The sequence below is a fragment of the Rhopalosiphum padi genome, chromosome 2 (genome assembly GCF_020882245.1).
Source record: "Rhopalosiphum padi isolate XX-2018 chromosome 2, ASM2088224v1, whole genome shotgun sequence".
NCBI lineage: Eukaryota > Metazoa > Arthropoda > Insecta > Hemiptera > Aphididae > Rhopalosiphum > Rhopalosiphum padi.
This window is the reverse complement of record NC_083598.1, coordinates 9,160,775-9,185,918: the sequence shown is the minus strand read 5'-3', so window position 1 is coordinate 9,185,918 and position 25,144 is coordinate 9,160,775. Positions and strand designations below refer to the sequence as shown.

Below are 25,144 nucleotides of genomic sequence, written 5' to 3'. Positions count from 1 at the left end.
CTAAACGGTGATGACGCACTTCGTACAATTACAACTTATAAGCTTATGATGTGGGAGTGAGGGGAAAAAAGACAGAAATGCACACTATCAAATGAATTTGTTTAGAAATAATATGTGCACGAGACGAACTTCGTCGTTGTACAATAAATAATAGTCATTATAATATTGTACAGTGTACACACAAGCAACCTAACCGGAAAGTAATAATTCCCTTATCATTCTTCATTAATATATACTCCATTTGTGGTCATATAGTAGAGTACAAATTATGTCGTTATTTTCATGGGAATTTAAAATTAATAAATAAGTTTAAAAACTGATTTTCAATCGAAAGTAGGTTAAGTCAGGTACAACTATAATAAATATATTATACACACCAATTTCATATTTATCAATTATTATTTGTTATTGTTATTATAATAATATGTGACGACCACCAACTATAACCACCAGAACTATAACGAATAATTAATAAATAAATAATTATTCTAAATCATATGACATGATATACTACATGTTTTTTGAATATTATTATTATTAAAATAATAATAAATAATAATAATAATTTGCCATACTATGATAACGCAACAACTGCCTGTAAACAACGGTGCATTTTACCTTTTCTATGGTATAACATTTATATTACCTTTAGTATAGTGAACATCATTGTGCATACACAGGTGTGGCTTATGTATGTATAATAAATTAATTTGGTAAAAGAATTAACAAAACAAAATGGCCGACTAACTAGAAAAAAATCATTATTTTGTATACAATATTGTTATATTATTATGGCTTACATCACCAGAGTATGTCACCACCAATCGTTTAAGTTTTTACATATTATTATTATTAAATCCATACATATATTATAAAGTGTTACTAGTTAAGACGATAAGGATTTTTCAATAAATGCAAAAAGAACTTTTATGTATCCAAAAAATATTTAATATATTTAAAGCTTTTAGCAATTATGTACTGACATTAGTGATATTTATATAAAATATTTTATCATTATAATTTGTATACAGATTCATCGTGACTTGTAATGAATTCAAATTTTCAACAACGAAACTTAAAAATTCGTATATAATACATACTATTATAATACATATTATTGTAAAGAAAAACATTTTGTTCTAATAATACATCAAACCAAATTGGTACCTAGTGAAAAATGTAAATAATAAGTACACTATATAGGTACCTAATAAATTTTTATTTATTTGTTGTGCAACGTTTTATGTATTAGTGGGAATTTAACATCATCTAATCATCAAGTAAAATATTTTACTTATATAAAATTAAATCACAACGATGGATGTAGAAAAAAATAAAAAGACCTTCAAACATATAGGTACACTCTTTTTAGTTCAATTATATATTTTATTTTAATTACATTTTTACATTTAAAAAACAATAGTTTAAGGTGTAACAATTTGATTCATTTTGTATAATTATATTTAAAATATAGTTTAATATTTTAAACTTGAATGATTTTCAACTTATATATCAAAGCTATATCAAATAGCTAAAAGAAAGACAATTATACAAAGATATAATTAATTGTATATTAATATTAATATTCACAGTGAAACAATAATATTTATGTATTATTCTGAAACGTCCATTAAAAAGAGCTATGAGCTATAGAGGTATTTCTTAATAAATGTTTTTTTGTATAATAATTATACTGCAATATTATATTATATCTCAGAGTTAGCGGACTTCTAGTATAATTATTATTATTACCATTTTTTTAAATTAATCATTATAAAATATAAGTATACTACATTTATTATTCCTCAATTATGGATTAAATTTAACAAATAATGTAATGGCAAACATTTATAATCTAATAGAAACATTCCCTATACATTAATCAGCATAATGATAATAAATTGTTAAAAATTATTTCTTAAAATTTAGGTAGTAATAAATAATGCCAATTCAATATAATTAATCAAGGGTTGGAGGCTACTAAAAAAAAAAATGTTCTAATTGAAATTAAAATTTTTCACTTATTAAATTAACTAGGTTAGGTTTAACATTAACATGGGCGAAAGACTAAAATTAAAACATGACAGAAGTTATTCTTTTATATTATTAATAGCGAACAGTTAACATATTATACAAATATAATTTCATTATTATAATACGCATACAAAACATTACCCGATATTGTTTAGAAAATTAAGCTGTAATTCGTAAGAAAAAAATACATTCCTTGTTCTTTACTCAGTAGAATATAAAATAATCAGTATTTTGATAAGAGAGCCTAATACATACAAAAATGCCGACGAATAATATTTCGTCACCACCTGCTGTGATTGCAATATATAAATAAATATTATTTACCTAAAATTATTAAAACATTTATACAACACGGTTAAAAGTTGGCAAAGATAAAGTTTAATATAATGTGAAAAAAAATCTGTATCTATTATATTAGATATATTATTATTTTGTTTTGAAATAAATATGAAGCTGTATAAATTATTTATTAATAATATAATAGAACATATTATTAAATTAAAGATCTAAATATTTATTTTTTTTATTTACAATATGATACACTTCTAAGAATCGATGCATTGAGTATATAAATTATTAAATAAACAATCATAGACAAGGTACCAACAAAAACTGGGTGTGGTCAATAATTTTGTTTTGTACAAACAAGCCACGAATTGAAACAAACCTTGAATTCGCAAAACGATTTTATAGTACCTATCTAGCTATCTGTTATTACTTATTACTTATTTCTATTTACTAAAGTGTTTTTTAATTTTGAATACATGAAAATGCTGAGTCAAGAATTTTAAAATGTTACAAAAAGAATATAATTAAATATACTTACATTCTATTTAAATTTAAAATTAAACATTTTATGTAAGAAAAAAAATAAATATTAAGATTAATTTCATTATAAAAAATTTGCGAAATTAATACGTACATAGTTTATAACTTGGCCTCACATGTTTACACATAAATTAAGTTAGAATAATATTTGTTTTTAATACAGTTTTAATGCAGAGTCCAAAAATGATCAATACATATTCAGAACTATATTTGCACGTTTAAATTATTCATAAATAAATATCGTAGATATTAATTTATGTTTATAAGATTATTAAAAATTGTTAAATAAGGAAAAAAATGTCCTCCCCGGTGGGAAATAAATACGGGTCTCCCGCATTTATGCAACGATTTTTCAATTATTTTTAGAAATATTTCAGTAAATTACTAGCTAACGGAACTATCCTGAGTATAATATGCGCCTAAATTCTATTACATAAATGAATACATGAAACGTAAAAAATGTCATTAAAGTATAGATTATCCTACATTTTCTCTTAACATATACTCGTAATCTAAAACTAAAATATATTGTAATAGTAATTTTTAATAAATCAAATTTGTATTAACTTAATATGTTACATTTCAACTTTCCTTAAAACAACGAAATTATAATGAACGTTATTTTAATTAAATTTATTATTATTTAAAAACATGTTATATGTATCAAAATATATTTTGGTTTTATAAGGTATAGATAATATAATAAAATACCATAATTTCTAGTCTAAGCAATTTAAGTTAGAATAATAAGTAAAGCAAATACATTATACTACTACTTTTGACTTGTATATAATAATATCAACTTTATTGATAACATTTTAAATAAAATTAATAAGTAACAGATGTTTAATTGTAGACATCATGGATATACGCTACTTACTATAAGTACTAAAGGCAGCAATCAAATATAATTTCTTGTAAAACACATTTTAATAATGTCCAAATAAAATAATGAACATAAGATCGGCCAGTAAATCGTTTATCCATTTAAACAATACATTCATGTATCGGTCAATCGTCAAAAATTTAAATACTCGTATAATGAAACCCGGTATGAATTTTAGTCAATGTTTTTACATGTTACTGAAAATTATAAAATGTGTAATATGACTATAAAATAACACAATATTTGGTTCAATCTGTGTAAAATATAGTTTATTAATATGTATATATATATACGCATTAATTAGTGCTATATTTATATTAAATATGTATAATTGTACTTGTAAATGACCTTCCTATTGTTATTATATCGAGTGCACTTAAATTAAACCAGCATAGTAATACGAAAACTGTTACAAAAGAAATTAAAATATATATATACATTTTTATCAAATCAATATAATGTTACCTGAAGATAATTTTTCCAAGTTCTGTCATGGTATATATGGTTTAAAATGCCAATATATGATTTCAATAGTTCATAGAATAAAAATTAAGAATAAATCAAGTACAAATTGTTAAAAAAAAAAAAAGTTGCTAGAGAAGACTATGCCGTTGCCCATTGACACTTGTGGCCTTGCTGAATGAGACTTCGATCCGGAGAGCTGGTACGCGCCTTAGCTATTGTGGGCGGCGCTCAAATTCATTGACGTCAGACCGCCAACGCCGCCCAACGAACCCCCTGCGACCCATCGGGGTAACATTTCTCCCATAGTCACTTGCGCTCGCCCAGAATAAACATACATATACACACACGCATAAATATATTAACTGTACGACGTAAGTGTGTGTGAGTAATTTTGTTTCACTAATATTAAAACGTATGTGATAAAAAAAGGCTTAGGCAATACCGATATAATATACATAAACTAGGATTAAATCATTATTTCCAGAGAAACCCTAACTGCGTTCTAATTAGGTATTTTTCTAATAAAATGTTTATCAAGGGCAACGGGCATTATAGGTGTTCCTTTTGATTTGTTGGTATTGTCGAGTTACTATAGTAATACATTCTATAACATTTTGCTTTAATACCAGGTGACAGGTTTATGACCATATTGACCACTTACCAATAACCATAATGTGTAATTATTATAAAAACAAAACAATACAAATTAATAAACAAGAACAAATATTAAAATAACAACTCAGAAACAATAGAACTGCAACTTTTAGTCTTTTAAAAATCGTTTTATTGTATCGTATTATCAATTTAGCATTTGTGTACAATGGCTACAAAATACACAATGTCATTAGATAAGAAATAATGTACAGTTATGTACGCAACTTTTTAAATTTGTATGTTTACTTTTAAATGCCTAATAGGTTTTTGATGATTTAATATTAAAATAATAGATAATTTTAAAGTTTCATTTACTTTATTATACTTAAATAAAAAAAAATGTTCATTCATAATAAATGTTTATAGCTTGTTAAACTTAATATTGCTAAATTTCTTTTATTAGTACATTTATAGATTATGCATTTAGTCTACTCGTGTTTCTGAATATAATATTTAAATTGTGTTCAACAATATAATGGATATAGTAATTTGAAAACCAATGGTACTGATGCATCGCATACTGTATATTATATAAAATAATTTTTTGAATTCTTCTGGCGAATTAAGGTGAAGAAATATAAACAATCACCCCAGTCTTTTTTTAATTGTGGATACAATGATAATTGATAAGTAAATACAATGGTATATATATATATATTACTTTCAAGACAATCCAACAGTTCTACTTCTGTATCAAATTTTCTAATTTTAAACACTATAATCATTAATCATGATAACTGGGTTATGGTGTACATTATTCCATTAAGTAAATAATTCTCAAAATTTAAATAATCACCCCATTAGAATAATTAATTATTAATTAAATGTGATTAAGTATATTACAAGTTGTATAAGATGATCAATTATCACCTAGGTGTTAATTTGTTTTTTAAACTTAATATATTATATTGTATATTATAAATGACAATATTTTGAAATTCAGAATCTTTATTCCTAAAATATTTCGTGTGTTTAAAACAGATGTACATTGTACATATAATACGCAATAACTAAACTGAAACATCCAATAAATACTAAAATATTCAGGTAATAGTAGCCAGACATATTACCTAGTTTTATTTTAATAATATAAAAAAATACAACAGTTATATGACGTATATCAATATGTACGTATACAATTACAATATGTAAAAGTAATAGTAGTATTATGTATTTATGCCGCAAATTAAAATATGCTTAAGAAAAATTGTTTTAAAATAGGTACATATTAGGTTTTTTTGCGATAAAAAAATAAAAACAATATTATAATTTTCAAAAAGTAACGTTCAATTTTTTAATTTTTATTATAACATAAAAATAGTTTATAAAATAAATACTAATAATAGTTAATACTATTTATAGTTTGAGTGAATATCTATCAAAATTAAAGTTTTCTTATAACAGTTGTTAATTCTATAATTAACTAAACTGTAAACAATAATCAGAAAACTAATTACCTACATTATACGCGATACATGTTGAATTAAAAAAATGAGGTTAGAACGATATAGTTATGTAATATACTTAAAAACCTTAAGTTCATACAATGTACAGATAGAGGATGAATTTTAAGTTAACTTAAAAAAAAAATGTTTTTTTTTACTTATTATTAAACAATATATTATATGCTATTGATATAATAATATATTTAAATTGTATTAATATTTAATGAAAATATTCTGTGTCTAATCTATTAAAAAATGACTTTATAACGTATACAGGGATTTACTAATTATTTCGAAACGGAATGTAGGTGAGTCAGTATAGATGGCGCAATATTTCGCAATCCCTGTCCTTATTTCTCTTTTCATACAAAGGGATGAAAGTTTTTTTGATGGTTCAGAGGAGGAAATGAGATAGTGTTCGAGGTAGAGGGGCTATGACGTAAACAGAATGAAACTAGCGGGTGAAGTAAAAAGGAGGGGACTCGGACGATCTTTGACATTTAAAACGAACAGAGTGGAAGAGATCGATAGCTCCAGCCCACAACCTCGTGAGTTCTCTATATAACTCTAATGGTAAACCTAAACTGATTGTAACTACATTTGTACTAAAATAATGTATTTAATTTAATAAAAATAGTATATTGTTTTAATATAGATTATGTATTAAAATACATCAAAATAAATAATATTACGGTATTAAGACAACATACAAATAAATATAATAATAATAACATCAACAAGCTAATAAAGTAGTGCAAGAGTTATTTAGTATAATAGTTAAGTAATATATAGTTTGTTTTATTAATACAAACTGTTACTAATACAATACTATATTTCTACTATTATTAAAATAGTATAATGTTATTATTATCATCCTTGTAAACTAAATTCTATGCGTAATTCTGCTTAATATTGAAACGAAGCTAATTAAAAATTATTTTATATTCAATCAATTAAAAGTTTTTAAAAAATATATGGCTGTCAAAATAAAACTTATATTTAACGACTAGTATTCCACAATTTATAACAAGAAAATAAATTTGTATTTCAAATTTTAATTAGATTTATAGTTAAATTATTATTAGATTAAAATTAACTCAACCAATAAAGGAATCGTCACAAAATAAAGTGTATTATTCAAATAATTAATTCAAAGGTATAAAGGCAAATAATAAGATGTATTATATTATTTATATTTAAATCTTTTAAATTCATACTATGTATTGATTAATTATATGCACAGACAATATTTGCATAATATTATCTATAAAATTAGATTTTATTCTGTTAATAGACAAAATTCATAATATTAGTTTTTTAATAATAACTAATCTTTTTAATTTATTATTTAAAATAGTAATACCTAACAAAAATCATTTTTAGTATATTCTCAGTGCTTTAATGATTAATTTATATTTTAAATACATTATTACATTTTAATATCTACATGAAATTAATACGACGACACTTAGAATAAACTAAAAATCAAAATTTTATAAAAAAATTTTATACTTACATTAAATTTAAAAAATTCAAATAAGGTACCTACTTATTATGTGTTGTTGCTGTACATATACAAATACAACATGATGCTCATATAATTCATAGTAGGTACACATTACTACGTTTAACTAAATAATTATTTATTTAACATGTAAAATAATAATTAATGTAATTTAAAATATTTGATCAATAAAACACATTACTAATCATATTTAGTAATATAGTATCATAAGGATTAGCCATAAAAATAAACTAAAAATTAATTTTCAATGCGAATAAACATTAAACTGAATCATTAGAATCATAACGGTCAATGTATCAATAATTTAAAACCGTTAGAACTACAGACATTTTTAACAAAATTAACAAAACGGTATCACTTAGAATTTATACCTTATTAGTTATTACTTCTTAACAACCAAAGTTGGACATAAAATAAGTGATTTGAGTCATCACGTTTTGTTACGACAAAAAAAATTGTTTCGACACGTAGCGAAGGTCATCTATTCTTATTAAGTTTAAAAACTTATTTTGACACTCATTAATCAAATGTTTTCAATTTGAAAATGGACTACATCATGTATTTTTAATAGATTTATATTTAAAAGTGAGGCTAATGTACCTACTATTGTTGAAATATTTGAAATTGCAAGGTTGCCGAAAACTGGAAGGTCATTTTGCCTCATTAAATTATATAAAATATTTCTGTAGAGATATAATATAATTAGGATATAAATCGTGTTCGGTAAAAACTAAAAATTAATATTATACGTAGGTATATAGTATAAAAATAACAATGATAAAATGTGGCCGCAAGGTCTTTAACGATTTTGTATAGGCACGAATTGAATATATATATGTACACAAAATTTTAACAGTATCCCAGTTGAGTCTTGATTAAATAATATATATATTTAGTACCACTTATATTTTATACTATGGTCTACTTTTACCTTTCTACATTACGGTTGTTCATTTTAACAAAAAGTGACGAAAATAAGATATATTTGTATATAATGTGATAGAATAACCTACTTATGTAAAAATTATAGGAGGTAGTGGTACCTACCTACCAATAAATTTAAAAAGAAAAACGATTTGACAGAAAAACATTATTTATGATTTTATTTTAAAACGATCTAACGTTATAGTTAAAATGAAAGAAATCTACATTATTATATAATAAACTTAAACTCACATAAGTGAACTTAATATATAAATTAATTAAAAATAAAATGTAAATAATATATATAATAAAGACCTCGTAAAATATATCCCTGTGTCCATTGAATTGTTTGTTGTCGAGTTGTAGGATACTTCAAAAATCATTTTCAAGTTTAAATAAAATGCCGGTAGAATTGATAAAGAACATATACATTTATGTGCACTAAAGAAGAAATAATCAGCTGTCGATCAGCACGCAACGACAAAACAAGTACGACTGCGCGTTCATATTTCCAAGGTCCCAAGGTCCGTCCTAGATTGCCAAAAAACCTCTATACCCTCTCTTTCTCTCTCACGCTCTTACTTCATACGTACACTAAATAACCCGTTCATATTTTCATGTGGTGGGGCAACGAAATTGATTGTTCGTCAGCCGCTTATGGTTATAAGTACACATATTATATATAAACTGCCCATTTTCTGGGATGGAAAACAAAAAGCTCATCCCCCACCATCTATATACATACTAGCTGAGTACTACCCTTTTAACAACTTGGATCATACTTTTTATACAACATAGATTTTACTAGACTGAGAATACGAGTATTAACTACATTGTTGGAATTATATTGACAGTTTAATAACCCTATATGTGATTCACGCATTATACCTTACCTAGTTTATCCAAACTAAACAGTAGTCTTCAACATTCTAAAATATTTATTTTTATTTTTCAGTAGGTAAAAAATATATACAATTTTATATAATAAGCTTAGGTATTGGTATTTTGAAAAGCCAACTACTGACGACATTCCTATGGGATATAAATATTATGTTAAACTTTGTATTTTCCATACATACTACATAAATATTCGGTTTATTGTTACTATTGATTTACATATATTAAATTTCAGAACATTAATTTATAGTAATATAAAGTATATATACTATTATATTACTACACCTACACGATACACCTATAAGTACTCTTAAAATTATTGGTTCTATGGAATTGTTTTTTAGATCCATTTACATTTATTATTTATATTTTACTAGCAGGATTTAGGTACTCACAAGTTTACTCGACCACGCTCCAAAAACTGATACAGTAATCATTATTAAGACATTATAACTGTAGTTTTATATGCATTTAACTTCGAAATATATTTCTATTATAGTAAACGCGTATACACATTATATGCCGAAGGAGATAAATATATAATATATTATATAATACATAATATAAACATCAAGTTAAAAAATATAAATACTTAGGTACCTATAGCTATTTTCAGTTTTAGTTAATAATTTTTTTTTCTGATTTTTACTTTTTTTAAATGTTAATTCTTTTTAAGTTTAATATTTTTGCTTAAAATATCGAACCAATTGGTAATTTATATTTTTATTTTAAATTAGCAATTAGTATAAGGTATCATATATTTCTATAAAGCACGTCTTCCTTTATATGTAGTGGCGCAAATCATTTTTTTTTACGTGGGAAGGCAAATCTAGAAATTTATCAGTCGGCATCCATCCTCCATCATTATTTAGTAATTGCAAATTTTATTTTTGTTTCGACGTACAATTTAAAGTACATCAAGCCGGTTCAAAACAAAATTATCATAATAATACACATTAATAAATCACTACATTTTTATGGATTGGAGGAGGGTGAAGTGACCTTTCACTGTATCCGGGGATTTGCCCTATTTCTTATATGTACGAGTATATAACTAAAATATTTATAACTAATAAATATTAACGGTCCTACAATGTTATACGATATTTTTACATAGAAATAATCAGGAATAGGTAATTATTCTGTTAATGAATAAGAAAATTTAAATAAATATATAGGTTAAAATTAAAACTTAAAAATCAAATATAATAGACATTTTTTTGTTAATAATGAATATTCATCAGCACTTAAATGTATACATTCATTTTTTAAAAACACAATAATTGATTGTGATAATAAGCGTTTAATTAATAATTATATAAAAAAAATAATTTTAAAAAATACAGAAAATTCTTTATCGTACCCATATAGATGATTTACCGAGCATGGTGCAGACTCCCATTTTTATATTTACAATTATTTTTTTCATAATCTGAATTTTGGAATTTTAAAGCACTAAGATAGCACTAGATTTCAATTACTAAGATTTTTTTATACCAATAAAACTCCTTATATGGTATAAAAAAGAATCAAATTTAGAATAAATTAATAATTAAATGACAAATAAAAAGAGCATGATGGGTGAATCACCCTGTATAGTCATTAATTCTTCTATATTACGTGCAGAAATTTATCTACATATAAAACAAGAGACTTTGATATAAATTATTAGGGTAATTTACAAAGCATACTCATCCTCCTTTTTCCTTTTAATAATTCATCTGTGCTTAACAAAAAATCTAACCTAACAGAAAAAAGGCTAATTTTTATTTTAAAAAAGAAGTTGAATAGCCACATATATACGTATACCGGACACTCCTTAAATTAAATAAAAAATTTAAATATTAAGACTATGTTTTTAAGTTGATTAAAAATTTCAAAAATAAGAATTTGAATGAATCCATTACTAAATGAAAGAAACCGGGGTGAGCATGATTGATAGATCATCCTGTATATACATATCGACCTTGAGAAAAGTTCTACAGCCATTATCAGCCACAATGAAAAGTATATAAACAATAATCGGTAACACGTGAAAGTGTGATTATCATTATTGCAGTACAGCACTTATTTTATCCTAACCCATAAGAAAGACAACAAAATAACAATAAAAATAATAACTATTATTTATATTTTTGATTCATGAGTTATATTAAAACTAACTTAAGAAAATAATTAATATAATGCTGTTTAAAAATGGTATTAAATATAATATGGCTGGTTCACTAAAAAAAAAAAAATTAAAAAGTACAAACAATTTACAAATAAAAACTTGGTAGATACATACAAATAATGTGTCATATATACATTATATAAAGCTACACGTTGTTATATTATAAGGCTACACGATTGCAGGCATATTATAATGAAACTAGTGGAACTCTTTAACGATCCGCGGGCGCGATTATTAGTGATAATATTGTTTTGGCACATGTACGTCCTTGAAGTGGTCAGACTATATTGCCGAAAATGTTATACGAGGGGGGCCCACGGGTGCCCTATTGTTATTGCAGAACGATATACACATACATACACAGATGTGCCAAGGACAAGCGTCGGTTGCTAAAAAAACCGTGCCCAACAACCTAATTCGGGCCTCATTTCGTCACACCACCGCCGCAATATATGACAGCGCAACGAATTTTCTATATATATCATCCGAAATGATTATTGCAATCTACATAATATGTAGGTGTAATGTTATTATGTCTTAAATATCTTTATAAACGAGCATCGAGTTGGTAAGCACTAAGCTTTCAATGTGTATATGTATATATGTATACATTTGAAATAAGCCTGTTTTCCATCTGATTTCTGTACCCAGAAACTACCATCAATTCAATTTTTCGACTTCAGATGTGGAATTACCGATAAAAAATAATTAGGTAAATTAACTGATTAAATTTACATAAAACTTGGTAAATTAGAAAAAAATATACTTTGCTATTTTTATTTTATGAATTAAAAATGTTAAGTCTTATAAATTAATTTAATAATAAAATATTATAATATAACATTGTATTTATTATAATTTAAATTTGAATATTATCCAGCAACTCATGTTTTCACTCTTAAGAGGATGCTATACACCCGAAAATTGTTACTAAAACATCGCCAAACTATTTTTCTCTTCACCTATTTGTTGTAGACTTAAAATTAATATGTCATTAAAAAGAGGAGAACTTTATCTATTATCTCTCGTCGGATTTTTTCTTTATCTCAATTTTTTATCCTGAAAATTAGCCGTTAAAAAACAAAAAAGTTAAAAACTTTATCATCAATTGTGGACGTTGTATTAAAGTTATTGAAAAATACCGATGAGAGATAATAGATAAAGTTCTCCTCTTTTTAATGATACGTTAATTTATTGCATATTGTTTACAGGGAAATACATTTGTATTAACTAATATATATGTTATTACTCTTTATTTTATTCAGAACAGAAAATAATTTATAACAAAAATAAAACTAATTTTGTTAAAAATTAGTTTTTATAAATATTCCCGTATTTTAAGATTCATTAAAACAAAAAATTTTGCTTATTTTGAAAAGTACTTGGTAATATAAATAATAAACAATGTACCACGTAGATCTCATTCGCAACCAAAAACCATCACTACATCAAAGTTGAAGATTAAATCATATTTACGCAGCTCCAAATGGCGATAACGGACACAAAAGAAACATACATATTATTGTAAAATTATTCATCGCTATATTCATAGCTCCCCGCTTATAGTCTAAAACAGGGGTGGACAACCTACGGTCTACCTTGGATAATTTGATGGTCCATAAGATTTATCACACATTTTCAAAAAAATTTTATTTTTGTACCAATCTAATATCTATTAACAAATGTCTCACTAAATAAATAATAATTATTATATTATCCATGTCTTAAATCATGAGTACCTAATAATAAAAACAATAATATATTCATTCTGTTTATATTAATTAATTTATACACCAATGTTATGCGGCCGGGAGATTATAATGTATTTCCAAAGTGGCTCACAAGATCATTGGTGTTGGCCACCCCCGGTATAAATTGTCAATAATAATAATATTCTATTTTTATTTATATAAATAATATAGGTGTCATCAATGTGTGAATAAATGTCAACAGAATTATATGTTATATAATTATTTGGTATAATTTTAGCTAGGCGGAAAAATGCAAGGTACGGATGATGGAGTGTAGCAAATTATACGCGTGTATTATAAAATGCATATATTTAATATATATTGAAAAATAAAAAAAGGCAGTCATTTTTACTCAAAAAATACTTTAAAAATAATAGTAAGTACCTAAACAATAAAAATAAAAATATAGCTAGTAGAAAATTGTGATCGCCTAAAATCGTGATAAATTTAATCATTCAATTAATTATTTTATTTTATATATATTAATATTATGAATCGTATATAATATATATATTTAACCAGTAATTATGACATGAGTATACTATATATACATATATTATAAGCATATATTATATATTAAATATATAATAGACAAATACAAAATAATCATAAAATTTAAATTAATATTTTTATATAATAGGTAGGTATATAAGTAAAAAAATATTATAATAAAATTACAAGATATAAGCCTTTTAGTCTAAATATTGTGCTTATTAAAATGTTATTTATATTAAATGATCTTTATAACATGAGTTTGACTATTATTTTAAATATATATCTCACAAAATCTGATTGTTTGTACACCAAGTATATAGTGGAAGAACTCGAAGCAATCAACTGAGTGCATTGATCTTAAAATTGTACTTATGAAAAGATAAAAGGCGTAACACAATGCTCCAAGCCAACAATATTCAAGGATGTCTACGATGATCTAATATAATAACTTATAGATAGTTTTTTCTTATAATATTATTTTTTTTCATTACTTTTCATTGTCAGGTGTACACCACGAAAAATCCTCAGGGTTATTGGCTTGATTGGAGTTAACACATAATTATAAACGCACCAAGAAAACTATATGACCTAAGTTATTCTGTGTGTAATTTTGCATTGTTTAAACAATAATACATGCAATTTGTTTGATGAGAAAGTTAGAAGTTATCTATTAGTTTAAAAATGTAAATACCAAATAATTATTACAGCGAAATTATTTAGAAAAATAATTATATCTAAATAATAATGAATTAAATATATGAAAACAAATTATAAAGTTTTAGTAAAGATAATTGATGTGATAAAATATGTTATTAAACTTGGTTTTAACTATTGAAGGTATATCTTCTCAGATAAGTCATAAAAATAAATACTGGCTCACACTGATTTTTATTATTATATATAACATAAACTATAACTAATGATTCATGATTTAAATTTTTTATTTAAGAGTTATACTTTTGGTCAAATTGTTTAAGAGCTCTAACAGTTATTTTCAACAAACTATTACTAAACCTTCGCCTGTGTATTAGCCGATTACTTTAACTATTGTGTCATGTATTTATTGTATTGTTAGCAGTAATTTTCGAAACCCTATATTTGGGCAACACGGAGTTCAAATAGTTATAATATGAAATTAAGATTATGCAATGTAATCCAGGGGTTTTGTATATATGATATTATCTCCACACTGTTTTGCAATCGCCCAACAAACATATACAAATGAATGTAGAGATAAACATTCAATGAGAGAAAGGGGTAATTCGTTAACGAACGATTGCTTTGAGTCAGTAACCGCATTCCCACTTAGTTTTTTTTTTAAATCCAAATAATATAGTAAATATCGTACTCCTATATTTGATTATTTAGTAATGCTATCGAAGGTCTCACATTAGCTTTCACTAGTTTCACTGCCTAAATATAGATAGATATGTTTTACATAATTCGTCGACAATTGAATCTCCTATTTGAGTTTTAAACATCATACAAGCATCAAATTCAAAACATAAATATAAAATATATATTCTTTATAATCAATTTTTAAAATGATAATATTAGATACTTTTAAAACGAGTAAATAAACATTAAATAACTGTTATAATTTTTGTAAAAATCTTGAATTTTAATCAAGATATTATAAATATATAGATATATAGGTGTACAAGTACAGTTTTTTTAAAAGGTAAATATAAGGTTATCATTTTCTTTTGTTTTTAGAAATATGTTTTATAGATAAGTCAAACAGTATAGGTACTTGTTTTTTATCGAGCCGTATTAAATGTATCACCCAGTTACCAAGCGCCGCGACCTTAAGTTAGCAGTCTTTAACCTAAAAATTCTATATTTCTCTATATCTCGTTATCTTACATGTAGGTAAATTCATTATGTGATTGATTAATAGAAAAATAGTAAATACTTCTCATAATATTTTATAACTAAATTACTAAATTTATTAATATATTATATAATAATCATTTTAGTAGGTATACTGTCGATTAGTCTCTATATTGTAGGTATTTGTGATTTAAAGTAAGTATGTACTTAAAGTACTTTTATTTAAAAAATGATATAAACTTATTTTAAAACATTGATAAAACTTAATTTTAAAGAATTATTCATCGCAATTATGTTAGATATTGAAATTAAATGTTTACAACATATAAAAACAATAACAATTAAAGGATCTTAGAATTAGGGATTACCTTATTATGATTTGTTTATTTACGTTTAATAATTATGAGATATTAATTATTAACTATGCTACTATAAATATTATAAACAAAGTAATATTATTATTCATTTTTATTTTAAAATATTATCACAGTATATATAAAAAATTTCGGAATACAAATATGCCAGATTTTATATGGCAAGTTGGTGGAATAATAATAAACAATTACTAATTTAAGTTTGAAAATAAAATTATTGAAAAAAAATTGTTTTATTGTTTTCATTTTTTTTTAAGTCTTATTACAATTGCATACATTTTTATTTTTTATTTTATTATTAAAATCAAGATATTTTTTCAAGAATTTTAATTTATACTATTTGAAACTAGTATTTACCAAGCTAATTAGTCAAAAATATTTCAAGTATAAACGATCGGAGCAGTGGACTATATAATCTCTTACTCTTACTCTCAAAATTCTTAGAAAAAATATCAGTTACATAATTAATCCAACACTTTTAAACTAAAACATAATTTCAGGCACTCAATTTAGATTCAAAAATAAACACTAATTTCTTTAAGTCCAATGGATAATTGATGTCATGTACGGATATACCAATCCATCGTGAATAAACGGTACTATAAAGTGTATTTCTCAACGTAACTCAAATTACGTTCGTCTGTTAGAAATATGAAGGCCTTACACAATTGGTTTCTTTTCTGCCACACAATTTCTTATATATATAACTAATATAAGTAATAAAATGTTTTTTTTTTTTTAAATATCTTTTTCGGTAAGTACGTTGTGAAGATCAATTAATTAACATCAACCTAATTATTGAATTCTGCGATTTTCTTCTGGCTTAACTAACAGAGATATAAAACTGGTTCAGTCTTTGGGGAATTAAAAAAAAATGCAAGCAATTCAGCCAATATAAAGTTTTGTTGCAATATATTATGTCCATATTCTTCTAATGCTATTAAATAATAACATAATTCCGCAACTAATAGTTACCATACATCTAGGTATTCAGATTAACTAAGCACATGGACCAACCACAAAATATTATATCATCAACATTTCATTATCAGATTCAATCGCTCATTAAAAGTGTATGTCACTATTTATGCTAAACTTTTTTATATTTTCACAAATATTAACTTATATAAGAAACCTTGTATTACATTTTCAAACTTTTTGTGTTAAAATTAAAAATTTCAAGACATTTTACTTACAAAATATTTAAGAAAAACCCCAAATCATTGCTAAGTTAATACATTATCGACCCGCTCAGAATCTAAAACTATTTAATTGTTTTCTTATTTTTGTTTAAAAATATTAACATAGCACTCTTAATCGATCGGAAATATAAACAGCTCTGGGCGTGACAATATTTCCATTATTATTTTGTATGAAAAACAAACGTTAAAAATATAAATACGTAATAATAATATAGTTCTAAATTGATTTATTACTACGTCTTTTTTTGTAATTTAAAAATTAATTATGATAAAAAATAATAAAATATATTTACATAATATATATTAAACATATTAATTTCAAAAAAAAAAAAATATATATATATAAGGTAATTTGTTTACTACAAATATATGGCCACAGTCAATTGTTGGGTTTTCTTATAAAAATAATATTATATACAGTTTGATATTTGTTTAGTATTTATAACATTATGTGTACTTGAAAAAAATTAAACTATTTATATATTTGTAAAATGTTTATGCTAATAAATATAAATTATGATTAATTATTTATTTTTATTATATGCAATATATTATCTTTTAAAACATACGAGTATATGCTAATGCGAGAAAAAAAATTATTGTTTAGCATTATTTAATTTCAAACATTATACATTTATTAAGTACATAAATATGTAAAATAGCCTATTTAAAATCTATTTTTTAAAGTTAGTGTTGTTTTTAACTGCATTGAAAATTGTATTGAAAATTTAAAAAAATATAGCATAAAGAATTTAGGAATTTAGAAAAAACTATAAAAAGGGGTTCTATGATGTACTTGTTACATTATAATAGTGGTCTATATAAACAAAATTCAGTTCGACCTCGAGAAAGCTATGACCATTATTAAATTGACAAAACATTTTAAAAAGCAACTTGGCAAATTGCCTCATCTACGCTCATGTTGGCGACCGACGTTTATCTTCACTATTAATTGTTCACAGATTGTTACCAATGTAATACCAAAAGAAAAAAATGTACTTTACAATGTTATTGTATTCTTTATTTTCCGCAGTAAATGCAATATTATACATCTATATATAAACATAATATTTCCAAAAATAATTTAAGAATTAAACCTCATTTATGACTGTAAATTAAATTGTGTCTAACAATAATTATGTTTTTTATTTTTATTTTATATTTAATGCACTTTACGAATAGTTAATTTAATTTTAATGAAATAAGTATCAACAAAACGAATAGGCACAATCAAAATTTTAAACTTAAAATTTCCAAAACAATTTATCATATCGTAATCGTATATTGTATACGTAGGACGTATCTAAATATTTATCATTACTTTATTATTATTATATTTTTTTTGTGTATTAATAAAAGTTACCATATTATAATGAAGACATTTGTTTACACTTTAATAAACAATATTAACGATTTCAATGTACCTATGTGTGAATATTATTTTGTCAGAACCATATATCTAATATAAAGCATTACTTATTGTATTGAATATGATTATACGATTTTATATCTCAAAATATTTCTTTACTGTAGACAGGTTCGCATCTATCACATTCAAGTCATTAATCAAAATATTGTAAACACAACATCCAACTTTTGAAATGCCATTTTATGTAATGACAGGTAATGATTTACATTATAAATCATAGATATAAAATTATATCGTGTTATAAAGGTATCAAATTTTGTTAAACAATTTATTAAATAATATATGAAAAATTAAACTCAAAATAAATAAATAATTATTTGTGCATCTATTGTATATTAAAAATTAAATTTTACAAATAATTTTTTTAAATTAATTTAGGTATTTTACACCAAGTCTAAATAAACTATACAATACAAAAAAATCTATTTATAGTATTAAGTACCAATATATTTATACTTGCATAATATACAATGTGTTCCGAGGTTAGTTATAAATTTTCGATTTGTTAATAGTATCATGAATCTTTTATTTCGTGTTTATGTTCGTTAAATTGTAGTTGTCTAAATTGAACAGCAAATTTTGAGGTAGGTTCAATTTTGTTTAAAAAAAGTTCATACTATAGATCTGATTTTCAAATTAAAACCACCTTTTAAGTTGAAGGTTGAGCATTTTGCTACTCCAAAAATTGAAAACAGATAAAAAAAAATTATTAAAAAAAAACTAGTTACGCATGGTCCAGCTCGAAATTAAAAAAAAATAATCCATGATTTAAGATTCCAAACGAAAATACTTCTAATTTAAATCAAACACCGAATGCATTTTTTTATAAAACTAGTAGTAGTTTAAGCCTAAATTTGAATGTATCTTTTACGCCCATAATTTCAATTTATATTTTATATTATTCAGGGTGTTTTCAAAAATAACAATCACATTTTATTTAAATCATTTTACTGGGTAAACATTAGATACACTAGTTGACGGCATCATATTTACTAAGCTTTTATGATTAAATAGTAAAATGTTGATAATATTTTGAAAAGCGTAAAGGTTATGATGGAGTGTGTAATCGTAGTTTTTAGACTAATGTATAGTTGAAAGCAAAGTAGCATACTCAGTTTGTATATAGTGTGGAGGAATTGGGAAAGAGAAGACCTTGACCGTGCTTTAAGCCCGGGCTCGGGGCTCTATCGATTTTCAAGGCACCGAGCATGCGCCCCCCGAGGGGGTTGATGGGATCGGAAAATTCACAAATGCCACGGACACACCCTTTGAACTTTTGACATTGGAAATATGTTACTTTAAGAATGGAATAAGTATCATATATTAATTGTATACAACTATATTATTTTTTTTTAATATATAATTCAAGTGTTTATTAAATCTACTTGTTTTATACATTATTTATTGATGAATGATATTCATAAAAGTGTTATTTTATGAAAATGAAATTATATTTTACATGATTTAATCAAACATAGATATACCTATATAAATTTGTATCGATAAAAATAAAATTTCTATTCATAATAATAATTTTAAAAAAAAACGAGGAACTCGCCATGTTGTATTATAGTAGGGTCGAGTTTTCATCATTGAAAAATGTTTCTATATGAACGTGTTGATTTGAATTCAACGATAAATCGTAAACAAAAACCTACTCTGAGTGGACTGTATAATATAACCTCTATTTCTAAGTACACGTATTTATTTATTTTTTTGTTAGTACGAGCCACGAGGGTAGGTTGAACATATTTTTATCAATAACATTGTACATATTATATAGATAATAACAATTTTAGTAACATACCATAGAGATATTATCGTTATGAATATAAGCCAATACCAACATATCGATACCCTAATAACAATTGCAAATGTTTCAAAGTCTCTACAATTAGTACAATTAATATTTTTTCAATTAAAACAAAATCTTAAGAAGAAAAATCATTAATTTTCATTATAATAAACAGTTTTACAAAATTTAAAAATCCTATGTATATAAAAAGAAATTATATGTGTACAAAATTTGTTTAACCAATATGCACATTGGATATTTTTTTTATTTTATTACTTAATAACAACAACTACAAACATTAAAATTAATTTTCAACTCCAAAATAATTTAAAATATTTCTATGCACTTTTTTGGGGTTATTTGTAAGCATTTGAAATTTTTCATTATTTTCTAAATAAATGGTGGTAAAAACTTATTTTTAAATGCATATAAATTGCATACAAGTTTCCACATAAATTGGTTTGAAAGATATGGAAAAATATTTTAAATATATTCATAGTCACAATTTATTTTTATAAGAATTTTAAGTTCAAATGTTGACAACATTACTCAAAATCGCAGGAATATAAAAATCTATTTGCAGTTAAAAACTTATAAAATGTGCAATTTTTATAGTAAAGGCATGGAAATGTAATACAAAGTTCCTCATAAATTTTTCATACTGAAATTGAAAAATCTAAAAATATATGAGTTTAATTTTTTTTAAATCATATTTTTTTTCAAATATAAATTATATTACATATAAAAACTATGAATAACGATAAAGATCATTTTGTTATAGTTCAAAATAATTATCCATGGAAACGTAAAACTTTTATGGATATTATAATATTTTATATATACAATGAATTCAAATGCAATGTTCTCGGTAATGATTATTTCAACCTACCTACCGTATTCCTAATACAAAAATAAATTACATTACCTAATATCAAAAATCATCAAACATTACATGAAATATACTTAGTCAAATAACCTTATAAACCTTCTCAGCCCAAAATTATTTTTTGTATACAATGATATATTATTTAATTTTCAAATTAAACATAATTTCTATTGCAGTGGCCCACTCGATACCTACTGTAAAAGCAGAGCAGTTCCCCTTTTTTTCTAACTGTCTGACTTTTTTTTATTATTTCTAATAAAATTGTTCATGGATCTAGCCTTTGGATACTGATATTTAAAATAATAAAACAAGATTTGTCATTTATTGTATTCATTAATAAATACTCAAAATTTGAATAGTAAGCAAAGTGCATTCCTTTAAGTAACCTATTCAAAGATAAACACTTCAAAATTATTGTTTAATTATTGAGTAACAATTACTTAATGTACAATAATTTACTCTTAAGATAAAAATTGTTATTTATGGTACATTTACTGGTTTTAAAATGCAATAATTTATTATTGGTTCCTTACTTATAATAATAATAAATAAGCAAATTCTTAATATGGATGACCATATTTAATGTTTGGCTATTTTTGATAAAATATAACTTACTACTATGATTTACATTTTATGATAATTAATTGTTAATTGAAAATTTAATTCAGAAATATGCAATATAACAATCTAGTAATTAATATTCAAACATATATTAATTTAAAAAAAAAAAAAAACAATTAACTTGTCCATGATACAATTTAAAATACTGTTTAATTTTAATTTTAATTTGTTCAACTATTTTTATAATGATATAACTATTTATAAGTAACATAAACATTCTATATAATGTCCAAATCTATCCATTACTTTTTTTTATATTCGGCATGCAATAATAAAAACGTTTAAAAAATATATGTCTTAAGTTATGACAATGAGAGGTAGCTATAATATATAGACATACAAAATTAGCAGTTAAAAGTTTTAAATTTTTGTTATCATTGTATGTAAGTTGTATTGCCACTTAAAATTTGACATTAGAACGATTAAAATTAATCTAATTGAATTTTTCATGGAAATAAATTGATATAGTCTGAACTTATAACAATATTTCAGTATATATATAAATAATAGTTTATAAGTAAATAATTTATAAAATAAAATTCAAATTATTCTATATTATATATGTCTAACTAAATTACTTCATACTAATAGCTAGTAATTATATTAATACATTTGTGTATAAAAAAAAATAATAAACATAATTATCATAGGTAATTCATCTGAAATTTTATACTTGACTATATTTGATAAGTGATTAATTACCTTCTTAATTACATATCAGAAGTAATACATTTAACTTAAATTAACATTTTTTTTGTTATAATAAATATTAAGTGATTTGATAACAACTAGAATAATTTTGTTTATGTTTTATGCATATATTTATAGCCCATACCTTTTTTAAATAATGCTTTTGTAGAACTGGCTTTTAAAATTATTGGATTTAATTAGAAGAAAATATATAATGGACATTTAAATTGATACAATTCTGTATTTGCAAGTTGTCTACAAATATATTAAAGGTAATAAGACATAAGGGTAAAATATTTTATCTATAAAAATTAAATACAAAAATATTATCAGAACTATCAAATTACCTACCACCAAAAATTATTTTTCACAGCAACAATATACATAGTTTATAAAACAAAATAATTCCCTTGAGAAGGTATAATAACAATTTTTATCTACAAAAATAACTATAAAATTTTAGTAATGAACTTCAATATTTTTTTTTGATTTAAAAATTAAAATAAATAAAAAAAATTATCATAAGTATAGTAAGATTATAATAAAAAATTAAAATTACAGGTACTTGAAAAAATTAGTTCAAAATCCTTCATTTTTATGATAAACAACTAGTTCACAGTAAACAAAGTTATTTAACATAACTTTTAACTTAATTAACATCGGCTTTATATTGCATTAGAAATGAGTAAAATATAATATTTATAGTCCTTTGATTCTCAACAGCTTTAGACAGTTTTATAAATGAAAATATGTAACCCTATGACCAAAATATACAATTATCTTAATGCAATAAATTTTAATGAGTTTTACTGAATAAATCCAAATGTATCACCAAGTATATTAAATGATACAAAATGTACAAACATTTTTGAAGCAATTTACAAAAATTAATAGATATTTTATATAATTTCTATGATGATTAAAAATCAGTAATCTGTTATTGACAATTATTATTATTTTTTAAGTTATGATTTTTTCTGTTATTTTTAATTATACATTCCTATTTAAAATTGAATATTACTCATTATTCCTAAGGAAATTGTTGAGGTGTAAAAGGAAACAGTGTCAAACCATTCAAAGTATAAGGTAAGAAACGTAGGTGTTATTTAATATTTCAGTTATAATATTATTTATTAATTACTTATATATTTAGAAAAAACAATAGTTTTTGGACGTACATTGACAAAAATGGCTGTAACAATAGTGGATTGAGCATCGATACACAACTTGAACTGGTCTATTATTGGTGTCAAAATATAAAACAGACTACAATTATGAGTTTAATCGGTAAATCAAATAATACAGCGTGTGACTGGATGAACTTGTGCCGTGATGTACCTGTCAGAATGTTTGAAAATCGTACTAAATTGGGAGGACACGGAATAGTGATCCAAGTTGACAAATGCTTATTAAGAGGATCGAGGAAAACTAATAAAGGTCAACTTTGATTTGCAGATTTACCAATCAAAAATCTTAACGTTGACGACAACTCAGATTCAAAAATGTTAATCCTTAAGAAAACGGAGCAAGAAACAATGGAAGACAGCTTGATGGACCATAGGTATTCCAGTATTCGGCTTGTGTGACAATAAAGAAGGAAGGTATTTTATTACCCAAAAAAGGGACAAAACGACTTTACACAAAATCATACAAAGAGAGGTTATTGCTGGGTCTACAATACATTCTGATGGCTGGTCAGGGTATAATGAACTCTTGGACCACAGGTACAACCACTATGTTGTAAATCATAGCGAAAATTTCGTAGATCCAATATCAAAGGCATATACCCAGAGAATTGAAAGTTTATGGCGGCCTCTAAGACTAAAAATCGTGAAAAATGTGTGTGGTACAACTCCAGATTTGCTTCCAAGGTATAATATATTATAATATAATAATAATAATACGAAGGTATATATAAGTATAATAACAATTACAGGTATCTCATTGAAACGTGGTAGAGAGGTATTAATAAAAGTGACACATTTAACGCTTTTCTGAGGTACATGGCACTAGTATTTTAATATTTATTATTGAAACAAATAACGAGACGGCGACAAAACAAAGACATGCGTTGATAATATATAATATAATCATTTTTATTACTTTATTCATAAAAATGTTTGATCGTCATTAAAACCATTTTTACATCATCCCACTTATTACTAGAATATATTGTCTAAAATTGAAATATAGTTGTAGAGTTGCAAAACACGGTAGAGCGCATACTGCAGTCGCCA

The 25,144-nt window shown here is 24.0% G+C and overlaps 1 protein-coding gene across 1 annotated transcript in view; it reads right to left on the bottom strand.

The window, feature by feature from the left end:
• Positions 1–25,144, bottom strand: part of LOC132919187 (DNA-directed RNA polymerases I, II, and III subunit RPABC3) — a 54,262-nt gene that overhangs the window by 27,945 nt on the left and 1,173 nt on the right. The window lies entirely within an intron of this gene.